Genomic DNA, 23,746 nt, shown 5'->3' with positions numbered 1-23,746 from the left:
CATGACGTGAAGTTGCCATTCTTGAGGTTTTCAGTCAAATCATAGGCACAAAATGAGTCCACTTGAATTATTATGTAGTAGGTATATTATGCCCTGGGAGTCTCAGTTATAAATGTTATGTATTATGAATACAGCCAACCTACTTTAAAGTGGAATCTAGGTATTCTGTACCTTTTAGCTTGAGGACTGAGGATCTTTTCTTAGGCAGAGACATTTAGCATTGTGGATCTAGACTCACTTATGCACTCTCTCAGAAGAATTACTTCTATACCACTTCTTGACATAACAAAAAATGCTTGCATTTTAAGGATAGAGACTTTCTGTCACAGAAATACTGAAGACCACGGTGAATTAGAAAGGATAACTCTTATCTGCCACAAAATGGATTCACTTAAAATTATCAGAAGTATCGCCACATTATTCTGCAATTTCTTCTGACAGCAGAAGTACCTAGCCATACTAAAAGAAGGTAATAATAATAAAAGACAAATCTTTAAAGGCTCCCATTGGATCAGATACTTCTGTGTGTCATACACCTCATTATGCATGTGTAATGATGGTTTCCCTGCAGTAAAATAAGAAAAAGTATGTGAAAAGAAATATAACTTACTTCTGAAATCTATAATTCATTACCCCACTTGTCTATTTTTCTCTATTGATTATGAAAGTTAAACATTAGTATAAGATTCTATTTCCTTCAAGTTCCACCTGCATGCAGCCTCTTACTGATATCATTTGGTCTTAAGCTCAAAACAGTATGGAATATGAATACATATGTCACCAAATCTTAGGGATCGAAGTCTTAATTTATTAGTTTACTTCTACACATTGATTTAATCCTTCTGTTTTCTAAGAAATAAAGAAATAAGAAATAATTTTGTTCATTTTCATGTTCAGGAAAGGCCTATTTAACAAGTATTTAACTCCAGACTATAATATGCTGAATAAGGAAGTCTAAATGTGTCTGCATAGGTGCTCTAGAATGTCAACTAGATCTCCTAAAGGTGTTCTAGATGGCGACGGGTCTTTTATAAGACCTTAGCCATCGCTGTAATCCTGTTTCAAATACCAAGAGATAAACAGAGCATATAGTCAAAGAAGTCATGACTCAGTTGCTGAAATGTAAGAGTTCTCAGAACTTTAAAATGTGCAATCCATGCTCCATGAGGTTGAAAGGTAAGGAACAGGACCTATGGAAGACATGAACCTTCTAAAGAACCAGTTGGAGTTACGTGGATTAATCTAGTTCTTTCAAAATGACATGAGGTTTCTAAGTTGGGGCAACTGAACAACACTTTATGGTGTTTCAAAAGCACTAAAAAACTGTCTAAGAGTAGGCAATGAGTCAAGCCTTGGAGAATCTGAAGACGTCCTCTGCTGACTAAACACAGGGGCTTGATTCAGCGTCTTAACCTTAGACAAATATGAAATTTGAAATATTTTACAATATCTGCACTGTTCTTTAGGTGCCACTCCAAGAAGACATGGATCGCTGACAGGTCTGACAGCCTTAAGCAAATAACTCTGGTATCCCTTGGCATCCTGGGTGACTTTTGTGTTTAGACCACAAATCAAGTCCTTTTATGCTCTGTTGGCAGTAATAGCAGCTCATATTTCTGGCTAACATGCAAATCTGGCATTTATACATTTAGATTTAGGTAGACACATTCTGGAGTTGAATCCCACCCTTAGTGTTTTCCCCGTTTCCCCCTGTACTTTTGAGGATTCTTAAGCTGCCGTGAGATTGTTTTGAAGTGTGGTATAAGATCGCATTTGCTATGAGCAACAGGAGCAGAACATGGTTAATAACAGTAACGTGTTGTTTTTCTTTTTTTTTTTCAAAATAAATATATAAAATAATTTAAAACATTAGATATTATTCTCTTTTCTTTATGATACTGCAGTGTACAGTGTGGTATAATATAAAGACTTTATACAAAACTTTAAGGAAAGCTGGTATGTGTGACAGTTCCCATATGTCTATTAACAATAGTAGTACACTCATTGTAAACTTAAAATAAATTACACCACAATATGCATGTATCTAAATCCATGAATGTATGACTGCACGTCTACTGAGAACCCTGTACCCAATCTAGAAGTGATATGAAGACGCGAACAATTAGAGGCAGTATTCCTCAGGTCAGCATGGCACAGTATTGCATTATACTTTTTTGCTGGAGAAGTTGGACTGGCTTCACATTCAGGTAGTGTGTTTCTGACCAGCCTTCTCATGGGAAGCCACATGTTGTGGGGTAAGATCTACTGATCAACTTATTTTAATAGTTTTCAGAACGTTTTATAGACGCTTTCTCTGTTACTAAAATGCATGGTCCATTTCTGTAGGATTTGCTCTAAAATTCTGTCTTTTTAGATATTAATGACTCAATGAGAAAATAATTTTCATCCTCATAAAATTATTCACAGCATTCATTTTTGCTCCATCTTAAATAGCTTTTGTTCAGAAAGGAAATTATCTGAAATTCAGAAAGTGTGTCTTCACTTTAATCTTCTCGACTCACAAAGATGAGGCTTAAATATGATTATGAAAAAATGAAATGTAAGAGCATTAATTTAACATATATGCTATCAGATTGCAAAGATGTTTCCATAAATCTCTGCTTCTTGAGAAAAAAAAAAAACCAAAAACATTATGAAATATGTTATGTAATTTTAATGATGTTTGTGTCAGCCTTCATAGGATGCTAATAAAGGCTTGTATTTATATAGTATCTCTATAAGAATTCATTCATTCACTGAGTTTTAGATCTAAATCCAACATAAAAAAATATTGTGTAAAATAGATAATATGGAGGCTAACAAAGGAAAAGTACCAGCTGAAATTACTGAAATTACACTGAAAGAAACCAGATCAAAAAACATCCCAGACATTATAAGGCATGGAATATTTATTTAGCCAGTTTGGGTCAGCTTTCCTAGCTGTGCCTCCTCCCAACTTCTTGCTCACCTCCAGCCTAATTGCTGAAGGGGCAGAGTAAGATAAAAAAAAAAAAGCCTGTCCAGCAATAGCCAAAACATTGATGTGTTACCAACACTGGTTTAGCCATAAGACAAAACACAGCACCATATATGTTCCTCTGAATAAAATTAACTCCATCCAAGCAAAACTCAGTAGACTCATGACGAATTAAAATGAGAGGAAATCAGAAGAATGAATCACAGGGGACACAGCCAAGGAGAGTTGGCTATGACAAGAGTGGAACTCATCTCATACAATTTTAGTTGCACATTTAGGCTAAGGGAGCTTTATATAGTCTCTTTTCAATCTAGAGAGAGGCAACACCAAGGGAAAACTCACCATAGCCTATGTATAACAAATGCTACGACTTGTCCTCTGGAGTTCAGTATCTTTCTTCATTTATTATACAGGCAGTTTAATGGAAGAATTCATCTTGTATAACATAGTGTCCTGGTTTTGCTAAAAACAAGTTTCTCTTTCAGTGAATTTGCCTGTCAGCTAAAGCTTTCATATTAACTGCATTTTCCTGGAGAACCAGACACATGTTTTGGTAAACCTAGCAATGGAATGCAAACTTATTGATAAGCACGGATGGACATCTCGCGAGAGGGGCGACGAGAAGAAAGAGACCAAGAAACTGACCAACTGGGTATAACATTCCATTCACGTGAATACTTCATATAAAAGTGGGAGATCACGAGGATCTCGTCCCTTTTGTGTTTTTCCCTTTTCCCTGCTGCTTATGGCCGACCTTAGGAGAGGACCTTGCTAGTCATCCCTGCGAACTGAGGCCTAGTGAGAGACTGAATCCAGCTCCGATTGGCTGCGGAGTCTAATCCAGGACTTCGGGTGCCTGCTCTGCAGTTGCCGAGACTTTCAAGATTGGTTTTGTATATTTTGGATTATTTTCTCTATTCTTATTAGTAGCATTAGTAAAACATCTTTAATTTTTTCCAACTCTCTTCACTCTGTGCTTCTTTTCCTTCCAATCGCCTCTCCTTAGTGAAAAGGGGGGAGAGGGAGGGGGAAGTGTGGGGGGGGAGAGGGGGTTAACAATACATCTGCCAGGGTTTTATTGTCACCCCGCAATCTTAACCCTCGACACATAGACAACTAAGCTCCTTATGCTTTCTTTAAAGTCAGTGCAAGGAAAAAAACACTTCCACGTAATGAGAATCCTATTTATCTTAGATACAATTTTAAGAAGAAATGGATCACACCCTGGAAGAATTTGACTACGAGAATTTGGACTTACACAATTAATTCGTATGTGTTTGAAATGAGAAGAAATTATTCCCATTCTAGGTAGTTACTATAGGCTATATTTAAATTTCAGATAGTTATCAAGTCCCAGTGTTCCTGCTTTTTCAGAATAATGACTTGCTAACCTAGTCTAAAATAACTGGTGAACTGATGGAAGAAAAATCCCAGTTTATTAGTATTATATTTCAAATATAACATTTTGACTTTGCAATAACTGAAGCCTCTCTCTATGTGCGAGAGTCATCATAAGTTACTGAAACACACGTATTTTTGCAAAATCTTTCTGCTGTAGCAACCTTCCCTATAGAAAAAGAGTGCTGATTTCCATAGGAGGTATTTCTCAGCTTGTTTAGAAACAGATATGCAAATCAAATCTTAACCGTGTCAGATCAACAGGAATTTTGCCTCTGACTTATGAAAATCTACATAATCTGCATAAAGATGGGAAAACAACAGTCCAGAAGATTTCGGGGTGGGAGAGGAAAGAGGGGGAAATACTTGTAAAGTGTAAATCATGTCTGATCATGTTGACTGCCCTATATGATTAAATGACAAGTTTCATAGATGAGAAGAGAGCAGGCAATGTCTTTTGCTTCAGTTTTAGAAAGGCTTTTGACACTGTCTCCCACAACATCTTTGTATCAAAGTAGCACGTTATCAACTGGGTGGGTCAACAACCAGATAAACAATAAATGGGTTGGATGATCAGGCTCAGAAGGTTGTGGTTAATGGATAGTTCTCCATTCTTGGAGTCAACTGACTCAACAGAGGGTTACTGGTTCTGCATGTATGGTTCTGTAATGCCAGGCTGGAATAATGAGCTGATATTAAATTAATGAAACTCATCAAGGACAAATGCCAAGTCCTGCCCCTGGAAAGATAGACTGTAGCATTGTTACAGGCTGGAGGACTGAGAGACTGGGGTGCAGTTCTGAGGAAAATTTCAGGGGTCTTGAGTGACAGCAATCTGAAAATGAGCAAGCAGTGTGTCCTGTCAATAGAGATGATGAACAGCATCTAGGACTGTGTTAACTGGATTATAGCCTGAAGATCAAGGGAAGTGATGATCATCCTCTACTCAGCAGTCATTAGACCACAGCTATAATAAGTCATCCAACTTCAGGCCCCCTAAGTACAGAAAAGTCATAAATAAACTGGAGGAAGTTCAGCAGAGGGCAACCAGGATGATCAGGGCTGGAGCCCTTGTCCAGGGGTTGGCAGACAGAGGCTCATTCAACCTGGAGAAAAGATAGCTTCAGAAGAATCTAATACAGCTCTCCAGTAACTACAGAGTGATGACAGAGGAGAAGTATCCAGGATCTTCACAGCTATGCATCGTGGGCAGATTAGAGGCAACAGGCATAAATTGAAAGAAGAGGCAGTTAGACTGGGTATGAGAATAAACTTTTTTCCTGAGGACAGTCAGGCAGTGAATCATGTAACCCACAGACACTGTGCAGTCTTCAGCTTTAGAGGTGTTTCTAAACCTGTCACTTCCACCACACAGGTGAACCTTCTTTGAAAAGAAGGTTGACCTAGATCTCTCACAACTCAAATTATCGTATTATTCTATGGAATACTTTTATTTGCTTCTTTAGGCACAGCTCTTAATAGAGTTTCTGTGGAGATTTTAAATAGCATTCAGAGGAAATGTTTATATGTGCGTGATTACTAGTAATTTTCTACCTCTCCTTAAAGAGAAAGATTGTAAAATATTGAGAGACAGAAGTTGTTACATCTTTCTATTGAGTAAAAGTTATTACAATTGATATCATTATTCCTCTTCAACTGAATTACTTGCTAAATAGGTTGTCCTTGAGAATATCTGAGATTTTTTACAATATTTCATGAAGTGTTTATATGATTTTACTCATAGTAGTCCAAAACCAAGCAAAACTACACATGGAGTCATAACTTTCCCAGACTGATTTTACACCATTACTTTTCTGTAAATTTCAGTGTTATGTTTTGAGTCATTGTAGAATAATTTTGGGCATAATTGAAGTCAGCTTGGGGATTCAACTCTTTTCAATGTAAAGCAGATGAATATTCAGTACCGATGTTTGAGGTAAAACTCACTTTAAAAGTTATCAGCCTAGTGTAGGTAGTTGAGTCACCTAGCTACAGCAACATATATTGCAGATGCCTAAAATCAGCTGAGATCATTATAATCTGAATGTTCCTCTGTTCTTGAAATTTTAGTAGCATTGGAGAGCACACAACTCAGTGGCAAAATTAGGAAATGCTTTAAGATTAATTTCAGAGAGTTTCTAGTTCCATTAAATAGTGGCATATTTTTCACTATGATCTGATCTTGGGAAAGAAAAGTTTGAGTGATTTGAGTGAGCTTACCAAGTACTGTATATAGAAACATTTTTAAAAGATAACCTTAAAATTAACATTTACAAAATAATCCTCTCTGTCACAAAATGTCTTTCAATTTTCCTCATGAGAATTTGTATGCCATTTGCGGCACTCCTGAAATTGAAACTAAGAAAGGACAATCATTACCCATACTGTGCAGAGTCCAGTACAATGATGCTCTGATTCAGAGTTCTCCTGTTGGTGGCATGTGTCAAATAATGACATACATAGCTACTAATAATATTGAGAATACTCTTTTCTAAAAAAAAAAACTCACCAACTTTATAATAGATATTCTGCAAGCTGTTTTATTGTTCTTTCAGTGAAATATGTAATTAAAATAGCTTTCTGAAGACTAGAAGCTTACAAAGTTAGATGTCTGAGGAAAATTTTAACATCTTTTACTAATATTAAATTGGTATCTAATGAAAATTAAGAAACAAGAAGTCACCAATAGCACAAATTTGCAAAGTCTATCCACTTTCTAAACCTGAGTCCCTGAGTACACCTTGCAGTCTCGGGACTTCTTTTTTTTTTTTTCTAAATTAAATTTTTGCAAACCGTTGGTCTACTTAGTACATTAAATATATCATATACATATAAAATGAAAATTAAAAAACTGAAAATATGTTTTCTCTCCCGTTTCACTGTTTATATTAATATTATAATAATTAAGGCATAATAAATAAGCCAGACTAAGATTTTATTGCTTTTGCTAGTATGTGTTAAAATTTTAAAGTCTTAGAATGAAAGAAATGTGTTTTTCTCAATCCTAATATGCAACCCACACCATAGCAATGTAATATCTGTACTTCTTGAGCTTAATGACATTAATGAGGGTAATAAAAACGTTTCATGCATATCTTTTGATTCTAATGACACAAACCCAACCAATCAGCATTTTGAAAATATCTGCATTAATATCACGTAATTAGATAAACTATTTATCTTTCCTTACAGTTTTGAAGTGCTATTAGGCAATTTAAATAGATCTGTATGTAAATTTACACAGCTTCAATAATTTTAGTATGTTAACTGGTTTAAAGCTTGTAAATTAAAATGATGAAGACTAGGAAATTGGATACTGTGAATCCTGGCTTATTTGTTTGTTTCAATAATATTAATGATTAAAAATAGCTTTGTGAGGAGCTGGTATATGACAGCTTCCTATTTATTAATATCAGCTCTCATGTAACTATATTATATACTAACTTTAAGAAAAACTGTGAGTTAATTGCTAAGGTGTCTCAAACAAAGGTTATATCACATTTCTACTCAAAAAGTATTATTGAAGGATATTCCACGCATGACTCCTTTTACATTAAAACCTAGAAAAATACAAATAATACATAGGTTTCTTTTGTTTTGTTGTTGTTGTTTTTGTTATTTTTGTTGTTTGGGTTTTGGTTTTGGTTTTTGTTTGTTTGTTTTGTTTTTTAATTAGCTACAGCTAAAAGATGGTTCAACATTCTTCCATGGATTCTGTAGATTATCATCTGGTTTATTCTAATTCTGACACTAATTTCCCTAAGACATGTAGAAATAATGACATAAGGATTCTAATTTGTGCAACTGTCCAGTGTTTTACTCTGTTATTTAATGATGATTAATTTTTTAAATAAATCCATCATTGTACAAAAAAGAGCTTTGAAGAAAAGTATCTGCCAAGTGAATACCACTAAAATGTTTAAGAAAGTAATTATGAAATCACTTGAAATCACAGTTGACAAAATTGACAACTATGGAAAGCTGGATAAGTTTTAAACCTCATAAATCTGAGCAAGAAATAATAAAAAGTGTTTGGTATGATGTGGAATAAAAGGAATTTAATTGAAAATCAATTTAAATCTCACTTTGCCTAATTCCTTAGCTGGATTTGGCCTTTAAATGCTGTGTCAATTTGATTGTTTGTCATTCCACTCTATAGGAAGAATTCTAACTATATTAATTCCTTCTGTGTCTAAGGTACTTGTTATTTGAGGTGTGGGCAGTTTTCTTTGTTTTTTTTTTTTTTGTTTGTCTTTTTTTTTTTTTTTCTTTTTTCCTAAGTTACAGCCAAGGTTGGTCACAATCATCTCCACTGGTTATGACATCCAGTGTGGGTGGCAAGTCTGAAGGGATAATCAAACCAAGGACCATTAGCATATCCTTCGACCAGATACAACAATTCCCTTCCCTGACAATAATGACAATACCAGCATTAATAACAGAATTATGTAGGATATCAGGTTGATCAATTATGTATAACAGTTATGAAGGAAAAGGAGACTTGTACAACTCAGTGGTGTTTGCTTCGGTCTTGTAAAACCAGTCTAGGTAGCAGCCCATTTATGCTATTATTTATAGGCAATGTTGATAATTCTCCAAATAAGTTAAGGTTGTGATATCTGTATTAAGGTACTTGGGAAGTTCTCTTTAATTTGATACATCAAGGTATGGGGTTTTACATGACCAGTGAACAATTAATCAGGGTTTATTTTTCTTCAGTTGCAGATTAACACTTTTAGGATATAGCTCTTTCTGAGTGATATAGTATAATTCTCAGGTTTTCCTTGTGACAGCCTTGATCATGCATACATTCTTATTTCACTCTTGCCAGATTTCAGAAATTCAAGTTAGATAGCAAAATCAGAAGCGTGTGCACACGCATACCCAGACATAGATAAATAAAATTACCCTCCAATTTCTGTTTAGTGATATCTTAACATCTATCTAACTTCAACATAATAGCAATTATGAAACTTCTTTAATTAATTTTGTCGCACATCTTTATTTTCCCTTGTCTAATAACAATTTGTGATATTGAAAATGCAGGTGATAATTCCTGAAAAAAAAAGAAAAAATACATTAAAAAAGTAAATAACATATGTACAGTTTGTTTACTGTCACCTTACATCATGGCACATAAGAGACATTAAAACAGAACAGAATTTCTAATAGTAATCGGTAGCTGATTTGAAAGGAACATATAAAAAGAAAAAGACAGTGACTTTGTATCCCTTATTAACACTACTATCCACTTAATTTTTAGAAATGACATGGTCCTTTTTTGTTAGACTAAACTATGTAAAAATGTTTGGGACTTTATCTTAGTTTTTCCTTACATAAAATTATTAATACCAGATCAAAATACTACTGTATTTTAAACACTTTGCACAACCATAGTACTTCCTTATCCCTGGAGCACCACAAGTGTGATATCTGTAAGTAACTCTGAGGCAGGTGCAATGCTAGTCATGTTTATAAAAGTAAATGGGTTTAACCTTATAAGTGATTTCATGGAATTGATGACAGTGGTGGCCACTGAATATAAATCCTGCTGACACAACTATTGAATTTTAAAAGATTGAGCTTAGAATGCACAAACAGAAGTCACAGCATGTGACTGTTTCATTACAAATGGTGAAACTCATCCAAGCAAGCTGCATTAGTTATGAAGAGTAGTTTTACAAATGACTGTGCCATGTTATCGCAAATCTACTCCCTGGGGTGACAGCCAACATGACTTGTAGTTTAAATAGACTCAAGTAAAGACTGAATCTGATTTAATCATACTTACTTTTGAAAAATAATAAAATTGGATTAAATGTGCCCTTCTTTTCCCTTGTGTTTGTACATTGGTTCATGTGAATATTTCAGAGTGGAAAGAAGTCATGCAAAGGACACTCCTACATAATTTTTGGCTTATGTTTCAGGGAATAAAAGAAATGAAAGACTGTCATTTGCCATCAAGACGTGTACTTTTCTCCATTCATGTTTGTTACCAAAGTCAAAGGCCAAAGAGTGAAAATACATTTTGAATTGAATTTTAAAACTATACAGCCTAATAATGTCAGTGAAGTGCATACAAATCATATTATCCAATGCTTCTAGAAGCTTTAACTTATTTTGCCTTACAGCTAAAGAAAAATGTGTGCTCATCGTAGGAGTAATAAACACGGGTAATTATACATAATTATAGAGATTAAGTTCCAATTAAGGTTCAATTTCTGTAATAATCCTATCCAAAAACCTCTTAAGGTTTTTGGTGGCACTAATGAAGACCAAGGTAACTCAAGGTACTAAGGATTCTCATTATTATAGGCAAAAAATAATTGTAGATCTGAGTGGTTTGAATGCATTGGTGTGCTTTAACAGTATTACATTTTAAAGTGCATGTTTCCTTTTGCTTCAGAACTTTAAATGTTTCCCTATAGCATCATCACAGATCAGAAGAATATTTTATATCATAAAGAAACATTCGTTTAGACATATTGAAAGGGTTTGTTTTTTTGTTTTGTATTTGATAGAACATGATACATGCTTGTATCTCAGTCATTTTTACATTTGCCAGTTCTGCCATGCTAAAAACAAAATTCCAAATCATCTTCCACATAAAATCATTTATGTTGTTGCATATTCATTACTTTAATGAGTTTAAATATTTAACATTTTTATTAATAAGAAAAATAAGCTTGAATTTCAAAAATACAAATTAATATAATTAACTTTTCCATGTGATATTCTGCAGAAATTGTTCCATAGAAATAAGAAACTATGGGGAATATAAATATCATTCACATTTCATTATATAATTTCACATACATTTAATGTTTTCTGATTTTATTTGATAAAAAAGAAGCCTATTAAAGCAATGTTTTAAATTAATAGCCTTGTGCAAAAATAAGTAACAGTATGAATCCAAGTGAAATCTCAACTTCTACTTTCAAAATTCCTGAAGACTCTATCTCAAATCTAGAAGATTTGGGCTTCAAGGGTAGTAGGCAGGGCCAGATGAAGTGATGTGACTACAAACAATGAGGACAGATAAAGGTACATTCAGGGCAGCTGGAGGCAGTAGTTTTGCAGCTACTTCTTATTAAAAATAAAGAACAGGAATTAACATGCATTAAAATAAAATATTTTATATATTAAAATGAGATAAGTTAAAATATAACTGGAAAAATTCTATACATTTCAAATTTTCATAGGAAGAAATTTTGATATTTATGTATGACTCACTTGGTAGACTGTGGTCCTTAAGGTTGCATACTTTTAAATCAAAAGGAAATGTGCAGCCCTACTAAAAGAGAATTCACTCACCAGCACTTCCAACAACATAAAAAGAGTAGGGAATCCACTACTCATTAAGACCAAATAGTTATTTGTTAATGTCTTCCAAACTGTATTCCATACCTACAGATTTAGAAGCCTCGATCCATCCATGGCTTGATCCATCTACATCATAGAATCATAGAATAATTTCGGTTGGAAGAGATCCTCAGGATCATGGATTCCAACCTTAACCTAACCCTAGCACTAAACCATGTCCTTAAGAACCTCATCTAAATGCCTTTTAAACACTTCCAGGAATGGTGACTCCACCACTTCTCTTGGCAGCCTCTTCCAATGCCTGAAAACCCTTTACATGAAGAATTTTTTCCTAATATCCAGTCTAAACCTCCTCTGCTGCAACTTGAGGCTGTTTCCTCTTGTTTTATCTATTTGCTACTTGGGAGAAGAGACCAACACTCTCCATGCTACAACCTCCTTTCAGGTAGTTGTAAAGACTGATAAGGTCTCGCCTCAGCCTCCTTTTCTCCAAGCTAAACAGTCCCAGCTCCCTCAATCCCAGCACTTGTGACCCAAGTGCAGGACCCAGCACTTGGCCTTGTTAAACCTCGTACAATTGGCCTCATCCCAATAATCCAGTCAAACTAAACACCTCTGTACAGCCATTCCACCCTCCAGCAGATCAACACTTCCACCCAATTTGGTGTTGTCTGCAAACTTGCTAAGGGTGCACTCAATCCCTTCATCCAGATCATTGAGAAATAAATTAAACAGAACTGGCCGCAATACTGACCCTTGGGGAACACCACTCATGACTAGCTGTCGTCCGGGTTTGGCTCCATTCACTACAAGTCTTTGGACCTGGACGTCCAGTCAGTTCTTTATCAATTGCAGAGTACACCCGTCCAGGCCATGAGCTGCCAGCTTCTCTGGGGGAGTGCTGTGGGCTACATTGTCAAAGGCCTTACTGAAGTCTAAGTACACAACATCCACAGACTTTCCTTCATCTACTAGGTGGGTTACCTTGTCACAGAAGGAGATCAGGTAGGTCAAACAGGACCTGCCTTTCATAAACCCATGTTGACTGTGCCTGATCATATGGTGCTCTTGTAGGTATTGTGTGAGGTAGGTGTTCAAGTGGTGTAACAGGTCGCTAACCATTTCCCCCTGGATTACTGGAGCTTCATTCTGCTCCTTATCCCTGTCTTCTGGCTCAGGGGACTGGGAACCTGGAGGACAACTGTTCTGACTATTAAAGACTGAAGCACAGAAGGAATTTAGTACCTCAGCCTTTCCCTCATCTTTTGTCACTATGTTTCTCCCCACATCCATCAGGGGATGGAGATTCTCCTTAACCCTCCTTTATAAAGCAGTTTTAAATGACGGTTCATAGGTAGCTCAGATACTACATTTCACTGAAAGTTTAAGCTGTTGCAATCACAAGGTCTTAGAACATTTTCAGTAAAGGGAAGACTATTTTATTGCTCTTACAATTACAGAAGCTATTGTACTAGGCATGAGCCTATTCTTCCCATTGCTTAGTCAAATTCTGAAGATCTCAGAATGGATATAAGGAAATTTACTTCGTTATGTAGCTGATTTAGAACCTTAAATGTTGGTATTTATCAGATATTAGAGGAAAAAAATAAGAAAAACTGGTTATGTCAGTGTTTTCAATTATATTATGTGCATAATATTTCCACTTTGACTTAAAATAAAACATGAAATTTCATATAAAATGAAAATTTCAGGGAAAAAACTTGCTTAGCACAAATCAAAATATGGTCAATTTAAAATGATTTATTGTATTTAATTTGATATCTATTCATACACAATACATACTTTTTTTTTATATGTGCATATATGTAATTTCATGCATATATTTTAAATATCTTACACATAATTGTATATGTACGTATCAGGGGTCTTTGTTTAATTATAACAGGTTTTATCATAAAACTTGGTATTTTCTCGTGGAATTTTTATACTGGACCATAATAAAAAAAGTAATTGTAAAGTTTTAATCTATCTGTCTTTTTCACGTTAAATTTTTCCAGCAATGTCAGTAGTTTCTTAAAGTTATATGACACAGATACAGTAAATTTTACACATGGTCATGTGATACAGATTGATTAAAATGTTTTACACATACAGCTACAGCTATATGAAGGTACTCTAGTTTTGCATCTCTGGGTATTATCTATATTTAGCAGTAAGACATCACACTGCCCCGTTATGTTTGAAGCTAAACTAAGAATGAACTCTAGACGTGAACACTTTTGCCACTAGAGAACATCAGGGCAATAATATACATGATAATGTAAATAAAGCCATTGATAGATACAAATATTCACAATGGCACATAATTAGCAAGGGTCATAGAATCAATATATTCACATTTTCATTTAGTTAACCTAGGTCACTAAAGATCTGAAGTGCAAAACTTTGCGAGAGTGATCTGCTTTCATACAAATAAGTATGTATAATACATCCTTTACTAATATGATCAGTAATATAATAAGAGTAAAAAACAAAAAACCCCAAACAACAAAAAAACAACACAAAAACAAACAAACAAACAACCAACAACAACAACAACAAACAAAAACAAAAAAAACTTATTGCTTACTTATTTGCCAGAAATGTTCAGACTGAGAGGAAAATATTTTTAGTATTTCTGCCCCCTCATTCCCTTACTCATTCCTTCACTGATTTCTCTTGATGCCACATCTATTTTAGAAGAATAACGCCAGGAGACTACAGCTTCTCCCTAACCGTTGAAAACAGATGAAAACAGATAATTCAAAAATAGTCCCTGGTGGCATGTTGGTTCTCACCCTGAGTACAACTCGGCCACTGTATATTTCAGCAGATGGTTTTGTCAGTGTGCAGTGAATCATGAAATTTCCACAGTGGATTTTTTTTCTGATCCCTCTCTAGAAACAGGTTAAACTGTTTAAGATACAGCAGTCAACCATTCTAGGTACAATAAGAAGGAGAATGGTTATGATTGCTTGAAATAAATTCCTTTCATTCAAAGCAGTTATTGTTTGACCTTGTCCTTCAGGTCTATTGGCATAACTGTTAATATTTGCAGGTGTTTAAATGTAAATGTGTAACATATAACATCTTCAAAGTTGTTATAAAGTAACATAAATTTACTTAAGTCTGTTCTGAATTTTAGCCAGCTGTAATGCCATCAGATGCATAATTTTTCATTATGGAAGAACCTGTGCAAATTACATAAGGAACAGTCATAAAGATAATAGGAATATTAGATAAACATGCTTGCTTTGCACTAACAATAAAAAATGGTGGTGTGGTTTGAGGTTTTTCAATTAGCCAAGCTGTGGCTGGAAGCACTGATTTTTGCTGTGAGAAAATGAGCCTGTGTACTCATCCTTCCTTTTATTGTTTAACTCAAAGATAATTGAGATTGTTACTAATTTTACTTTCTCCAGTTTTACTAATGCCATTGTTTGAAACAAATGTAAGGATAAGAAAAAGCTTCTGTGACCTTGATACTGGAAAAATGAAACTAAAAGCTCCACACCATCAGCTGGACACCATATATAGCAAGTCCTGAAAGACTAAAACATGCAATAGGCATTTATCAGACAGATAGATGAAATTTAAACTGAACATAAATTCACTGTTGTTCTTGAGGTATGATACTGAATTTGCGTATTTGCTATAACCACTAATTCATAATGCACTGGCACAAAGAAAAAATATATTAACTGATGAAAAACACCACAAATGGAGAAAAGTAGGAAACAGTATTGAGATCACATAAATTTATTCATAGTCAATGTTATGCATTGGACAACTCTGGTAGGATCCAATGTCTTGCTAAGGGAAAACTTTGTTTTCTTCTTTATAGAAGTAGTAGAACTTTTTTATGCATATGTCAAGGTTTAAGGCAAGGCGGCAACAAACCGTGGCAGACGCTCCCTGTTACGCCCTCACTTCCTGCCACCCCATTCCTTTAAATCGGAAAGATGATAGGAAAGATAAGGAGGAAGGGAGACTTAGACTTCAAGTTGGAGCGTTTTAAAGGGTTTTACTAATGCTACTAATAAATAGAGAATATATACAAAACATACAAAACCAATCTTGAGTGCTTGATGTGGAGCTGGCGTCACTCCAGCAGCAGCAGAGCTGGGTGTGTGGAGCTGGGGGCTCCAGCAGGTGCAGCTCAGGCCCCCAGAAATCATGGGTGGGACTTCACAGCAAATCGGAATCTGGTTGCAGGGATGCAGGGCCTGAGGCCTGTAGATCACAGGCAGACAGAAAGGGTCTTCTCTAGATGCCAGCCATGGTCGAAGAGAGAGTGACCCTTGTGATCACCCTCTTATATAGGGGGTATGATGATTATGGGATGGAATACTCAGTTGATCCTCAGTTGGTCAGTTCTAGTCACCTGTTCCATCCACCCCTCCTCAAACACGCCCCTCTCACTACAGAACGTGAGAAAATTTATCAGTCTTTCTTGGCTACCATAGTAATAAACCTAAACATGAACTTCTTCAGCATTCCGTTGGTCTCTTATGAGCACTGAGTTCAGCATCCTAGGAAAAATATGCAGACTAAAACTCAGAATAGTACAGCCACCTAGAAGAAATTAGCTGAAAGAGAAATCACTAAAAGAGAACTGGTCTTGTTTTTAACAAAACCAGGACAACATATGAAAGGAATTCTTGTCACCATTATGAGCCCCACATGACAGGAGAGGATTGTGCCATAATGACACTGAGTGATGAGGCAAAGCAAGAGTGAAAAGGACTGTAAAAGTATAAGTGCATTCAGCAATTTATTATGAAACACTGTATAATCCTATACAGGAAATAACCTGGTCAGGCCATACCGTTGCTTGTGTATTATCTAGTATATTTTTCAATGAAAGCTGGGCTGCATTCTATTTCTGCTCAAAGGGTTCTAGGACTTTTTTATCACGTTGGCATTTCTTTACTGTCTGTTTGCAGCTAAGACCTCAAAAGAGTTGGTTGGTAAATTATACTCAGTCATGCATGTCCTTAGTGTGTCCGTGAAGCACTTTCTCCAGTCATCATGGCTCTTTATATACTCCAGTGAAAAAGTACAGGACTTTTTTTTAAAGAATCTGTTTTTCATCCATCCAAACTATTATTTCTATTAGTCACAACGATAGAGAATCTTGAGGGATGATGGGTATAAAAAAGGCTTGCACTATGCCCTGAAATATAGCAATCCATCTATTTTATGTCAGTAGCAGATTCATGATCCGCAGGCTAGAGATTTGACTGTGAGAACAATAAACTCCCAATCAATCCAGAACTTGCACACAATTTGTTACTCCAGCTAGATCCCTACAAGTCAATGGGGCCTGATGGGATTCATCCAAGGGTGCTTAAAGAACTGGCTGACATAACAAGACCTCTGCCCATGATTTTTCAATGTCCTTGGGAATCTGGAGAGGTCCTGGATGACAGGAAGCTGGTGAACATTGTCCCAATCTACAAGAAGAGAAACAGGGATGACTGTGGCAACTACAGGACTGTCAGCCTCACTTCTCTTCCTAGCAAAATCATGGAGAAGATTTTTCTGGGAGTTATTGAAAAACATCTGAATGACAACGCAGTCATTGGTCCCAGCCAGCATGGGTTCATGAGGGGAAAGTCTTGCTTGACGAACTTCTACGACAGGGTTAGCCACCGGATTTACCAAGAGATGTGATGTCGATGTGATCTTTTTGGATTTCAGTAGAGCCTTTGATACTGTCCCTCATAGTATCCTCCTGCACAAAATAGCCAGCATACAGCTGGGTAAACAGACAGTGCAGTGGGTGAGCAATTGGCTGAAAGGCTGGGTTCAAAGGGTTCTAGTAAATGGGGCTATGTCGGGCTGGCGACCACTCACTAGTGGGATTCTGCAGGGATCCATCTCAGGGCCAGCACTCTTCAATGTCTTTGTAAATGACTTAGCCTCAGCACTTGAGGGATTTCTTAGTAAGTTTGCTGATGACACAAAATTGAGAGGAGCCATTGACACTCTCAAGAGCAAAGAGGCCCTGCAGAGGGATCTGGACAGATTGGAGAACTGGGCAAACACCAGCCGCATGAAGTTCAACAATAGCAAGTGCCAGACACAATGCACATAGGCCACAAAAACCCTGGCTCTACCTACACACTAGGGGATGAGAAGCTGGGAAGCAGCTCTGCAGAGAGGGATCTGGGGGTTCTGGTTGTCGGCAAGTTGAACATGAGTCAACATTGTGCTCTGGCCACCAAGAGGGCCAAGCGTGTCTGGGGCTGCATCAAGCACAGCATTGCCATCTGCTCAAGGGAGGTGATTGTCCCACTCTGCTCTGCACTGGTGCGGCCTTACCTGGAGCACTGTGTGCAGTTCTGGGCAACACAGTATAAAAAACATATAAAGCTACTGGAGGGTGTCTAAGAGAGGGCTACGACTCTGGTGAACGGTTTGGAAAGGAAGGTGTGTGAGGAGTGGCTAAAGTCACTTGGTTTGTTCAGCCTGGAGGAGACTAAGGGAGACTCATCACAGTCTACAGCTTCTTTACAAGGGTAGAAGGAGCATAGGCACTGAACTCTTCTCTTTAGCAACCGATGACAGAACCTGAGGGAATGGCAGGAAGATGTGCCAGAGGAGGTTTAGGTTAGACATTATGAAAAGGTTCTTCACCCAGGGGGTAGTGGAGCACTGGAACAGCCTCCCCAGGGAGGTACTCATGGCCCCAAGCACGACAGTGTTCAAGAAGAGACTGGACAATGCCCTCAAACACATGGCATGAACTGTGGGGTTGTCATATCAGGGACAGGAGTTGGACTCAATGATCCTTGTGGGTCCCTTCCAACTCAGGACATTCTATGACTTTATAATTCTATGATTCTAGAATTCTGTGTGGGATTCCATGGGCTACTGATAGCCGGCTGGTACAGATAGCTGTACAGATAGATGTACAGGTTGTGGTAGTGTTAAAAAGGAACTAAAAGGCAGAGTGTAGATGCAGGAAAGTTCTGACTCTTCAGCCTGTAAAACAGACGACTCCTAGTGAAAATAGCCTGTAAAGCAGTAAAAGTGAGATCATAATGACTATAGAACATTTTTTTAGAATTTGTTTATCTTTTCCTGATAAATGTATTCTAACTTAGTGACTCAGTCAACTCCGTACATCTTACCTACGTTGATTATTTCAACTTTTTGCCGAGTTACATTACAGTACTTTTTAAATACATATCATCTTTGTAGGTTGGTTACAAACTTATTGTACCTGAGTCAAATTACTATAATCAGAATCAACAATGTTGAAGGTCTGTAAACCTTATTAACATTGTGCAGCAATGATTGTTTAGTTAGCAGCTCACTTATTGTCATGAAAGAAGACATGGAAAAATTATGCTCTGGCTTGTGGTACAATTAGTTTTAATTGTGCCCAAAGAAAACCAGCCTGCTTGTGATATTAAGCACTATGAAATACCTATTTCTCTGTATATTGCACATAATTTAAAAAAGTAGATATAAACTATTGTGAGTAGAGGGTGAGACAGGTTAATTAATATTGTATGAATAAATCTAGCATGGGTATTGTTTCCTGTAATATCTCTTGCAGAAGGACAGTTTCTGAGATTTGAAATTTCCCTAGCAAATTAATCTTTCAAATTTGATGATCTTAAAGCCAGTACTTGGAAATGATCAGACTGCAAATTCTCATGCTTTGAAAATGATCCAAATAAAATTGTTGTCCTTGAGATCTTTTTCATGTTTGATGACTAAATAAGAGTAATTTCATTGTATAACATCTAGTAACAGTGCCATTCTGACATTCTGAGCAGAACTGTGAATTAAACTGCAGTATTTTATTCCCACAGAGAAAACCTTGTGTTAAGAACTTTGGAGACATTCCTCCCTTAAAATACATATGTCTCATAGTTATGATATTAGTTCACTTCTAATAAACTTAAAAGTTATCTGGTTAGTATTCAGAAGGAGTTGGATATCTCCAGCGCAGGTAAGATTGGACAGACAGACAGACAGATTTGTCTTTTTCTTTTTGCCACATGTACCTACTTTCTTGGTCTCGGTGGGTCATGAAGGAAGCTCAAGAATTGTAATGCTGATGATCAGTACGGCTTAACTGATAGCTTACTTACCTGGCTCTGTTTTAGATCACTTCAATTTTCTGTCTTGAAGAGAAATGCATTCTAAAAAGTCTGAAGATAATCAATGTGAATTCAAGCCAGCAGGTATAAAGCGGTCTCAAGGCCAGGGTTTGGTCCAAGGTAATACTTTATTTAAAAGTATAGAAGTAGCCTATATATTCCAGTGAAGAATATTTATGCAGGGAGACTGTTACCACCAGGGTTGCCTGGCCTGTGGGTATATACAGATTGCAACTGTGGGCTCTAACAATTCTGTAATACAAAAGGATGTGGATGCTTTGTCCTCTAAGATTCTCCATTTTATTACAGATTACCACAAACAAAACACAAATCATCTCTGGCAAACTTACCACGAAAATCACCACTAGCAAGTATGCCTATGACTATTAAAGCAAATATATACATATTTGAATATATTGCAAAATACTATCAGCAATGAATAATAAAACATCAGGCATTATTATAACAACAGCCAATAACAGAGATTTGAGAAGAGGGCCAAAAAGATGATCAGAGGACTGGAGCACCTCTCCTGTGAAGACGGGTTGAGAGAGCTGAAGTTGTTCAGCCTGGAGACAAGAAGTCTCTGGGCACACTTTACAGCAGCCTTCCAGTACCTAAAGGAGGCTTACAAGAAAGCTGGAGAGGGACTTTTTACAAGGACATGCAGTGATATGACAAGGGTTGATGGCTGTAAACTGAAAGAGGGTAGATTTATATTAGAAATAAGGAATAAATTCTTCACTCTGAGGGTGGTGAGGCACTAGAACAGGCTGCCCAGAGAAGTTATGGATGCCCCATCCCTGGAAGTGTTCAAGGCTGGGTTGGATGGGGCTTTGAGCAACCTGGTTTAGTGGAAGGTGTCCATGGCAGGAGAGTTGGAACTACTTGTTCTTAAAGGTACTTTCCAACCCAAACCATTCTATGATTCTATACCCCATGAAGCCTAAAAATATAGATGTTTATGTTTAAGAACTGAATATTGTTAGAGTAACTCAGAAAAAAAAAAAAAGATTAGGTTGTATTTTTAGATTAATAACCTTGAGGTAATACCTACAAAGAGGTCTGTACACATAAACTAGATTTCTTAGCTTCCATTACATTCAAATGAGCTCTAGGACTTCATTTAGTTATACATTATTCATTATTAGTTATTTAGTGCAATTTCACATGCTTATAGTGTAATAAGAACATATGTGTAAGGTTGATACATGTTACTCTGAACTTAGAGACCTAAGAACCAAATCCTAGAATAGGTGGTAGAGGCTTCACAGTGACTAATATGATAGTAAACACAAATAGTTATGCCACTGAATCTCGACTTTTGTTTTAAGATGAGTTGAATAGCTCTTCAGGCTACTCCTCTGTTTCAGATGCTTCTACAGAAACTTTCTGTAACTTATATGATTGCTATTAATACTGTGCAACTCAAAACAATTATTAGAGAAGGATCACAGCCCAAACTTACCCCTAACCAGATGTCTTAGTCATATGACCAGGTTCCTTTCGTGTTATCGTCTAATGTAAGATCCATGACTTGCATTCTCCTGAGACGCTATTTTTCTCCAGAGAAAAGTAACGTTTTTAAAAAAAACTTCACAAAGGAACTTTTTAATTAAGTTTTGTATTCATTGTGTTTAAACTCAGTGAATTATTTGTGGACCTCTAGTAGTTGATGGACTGCCTTGGTTATCAATTAACTGTTCTGGACATTGAACAGTCTGTGGACTATTTTTTATGTGTCTGGAAAAAATGGTTAGGAAGATCAAATAGGATTTAATTTGTTAAAGAGAGGGTTTCATTCCTTTAAAAAGTTAAAATATTTTGTAGTTAAAGTTAATGCTATTTATATTGAAAAATTATTTCAATTTTCATGAAAATATACATAAGATGTAGCTCTAGTATATTGAATGAAGAAATGATCTCTGTTAAGTAAATTTATATTCTTTTGTAAAAAGTGGTGAGACCTCAGAACATTGTTCAAATAATCATCAGCTTCTATTAAAGTAAAATAACATTAATATTTGCTCTGTGGTTTGCTTAATATATGCAATATTCACGCTGTTTATTGTATTTTTTTCAAGTAAGAGACCTATGGTCAGCAGGGAAAATATTCTGAGTAGTTCACATATGCACTGTTTTGTGATTTCACCTTCTAAAGCAGAATGACTACATTTTCTCTCCACTTAACCTAGCCCTGGATCTCTTCTTGAGTCAAAAATAGTATTATTTTTCTGTATTTTTTTGTATATTTCCTTCAATGTGAAGGATCTAATATGATGTGAAGGCTTTGTTACAAGTTTTCAGAAGTATGTTTTAACACATGGAAATGATATTTGGGATTTCAAAGTAAAAGTGTGCAAAAGCTTCTGAAACAGTGTTGAAGAAATTAATAGACCAAAATGAGCTGAAGTGTTTGCAGTCTCATCTATACTAATTAGTGTCAATGGTACTGGAAAACTACACTTTCCAGGAAGCGTACCAGATACCAAAAAGTATTGGTTTCTATCGATGTGTTTTTTTATCAGTCTGGGAATATGATTTTTATAAAAATGACATCATAAGATTGGGAAAAAATGAGTGGGTGACAATTCTTCAGCGACCTAACAGAAAAACAGAAAATGAATAAACTTTAAAATACCATCTCATTAGAGTTTTCATAACCCCTAGAAAACATAACACAGCAATAACTGAGAAACACAGAAACATCAAAGAAAAACATGCAAATTTCAAACTGTTAGAGTGCATTTTTTATACGGAAGTGATATTATCCTGTATTAAATTGTTCTACAGAGACATGTCAATGAAAGTAGAGCTTTGTCTTAAAGCTAAGTCAAGTTCTTTTAAAAGCATACCAATCAACAGTTATTTTAAGATCAAAAAAATCCCATTTATAGTTTTACATCTATTGAGAGCATATGAAATACAATTGGAATTTTAAATACTTGTAATACTTTAGAAAGAAACAAAGTTGCTACACACATAAAGCTTTACTAGCAATCATTTATATTTTCCCTACAGCTCTCTATTTTCGAGTTGATTGAATACTTCTAATTTGCTATGAGATGAATTTAATAGATAAAATGACCAAAAAAATATACTGTGATTAATATGACACAATTATCTATAGACGAGCATCTAGAAGTCTTGAGCAAAATAAAAAGAAGACTTTATGATTTCCTTAATATGCATTTTTTTGTTTTCTTTTTGATATTTAATGCAAGTCATCAAGGACTGAAAGTCATATAATACTGGCTAGATGGCCAGCAAACATGCTCATAAAAGTCATGAGGTTTTTAGGTGTCAGAGAATCAAATTTTCTCAGTTTCTCTGTGGTGTTCACTGCAATGAATTACAGTTATTTGCTATATTAAAAGTTCCATAAGATGTCCTAGGGTGAAACAGACATGATTTTAAAATATTGCGTTCATCTATCAATTGCAGCAATACCAGGCAAATATACAAAACCAAACTATGTCTAATTTATTTACAAAACATTTGCCAAATATGCTGCAGACCTAAAACCAAACCAAAACCAAACCAAACCAAAACTGCTGAATTGCATACAACTCCATTTTCGTGTCTATTTGTCTATCATGAAATTTCAGCAGAGACAGGCCAAATTAAACCATAATCACTAGTACATTATGAAACAGACAGCTTTAGATCCCAATCAGAAGCTATTGCATGAATATTTCCTTGCATATAATTACATCTGTTAGCTATCCATTATCATCAGGGCAACTCTACTACAAAAAACCATAATGATTCCCATCATGAGTTACACATTCAGCCATCTAGTTCTAGGTCTTTCTGTCCTTCAGCATTAAGCTATCAGCTATCTGGCATTGAATATTATCTATGAATATTGGATACTAAATTATTATTTAATTTCTATTAAAGGAAACATACTGGGACAAATCATTAA

At 35.9% G+C, this 23,746-nt stretch overlaps 1 long non-coding RNA gene across 1 annotated transcript; it reads left to right on the top strand.

Moving 5' to 3' along the window:
- The first annotated feature begins 18,590 nt into the window (after positions 1-18,590).
- LOC110358408 (uncharacterized) lies at positions 18,591-20,745 on the top strand. The gene is made up of 4 exons (XR_010469845.1): positions 18,591-18,736; positions 18,908-18,969; positions 19,825-19,938; positions 20,128-20,745. It is a non-coding gene; the product is annotated as an uncharacterized LOC110358408 (long non-coding RNA).
- Positions 20,746-23,746: the final 3,001 nt, after the last annotated feature.

Source organism: Columba livia, chromosome 1 (assembly GCF_036013475.1).
Source record: "Columba livia isolate bColLiv1 breed racing homer chromosome 1, bColLiv1.pat.W.v2, whole genome shotgun sequence".
Classification (NCBI taxonomy): Eukaryota; Metazoa; Chordata; class Aves; order Columbiformes; family Columbidae; genus Columba; species Columba livia.
Note: the sequence above shows the minus strand (reverse complement) of the source record. Positions and strands in the feature narration are given on the sequence as shown.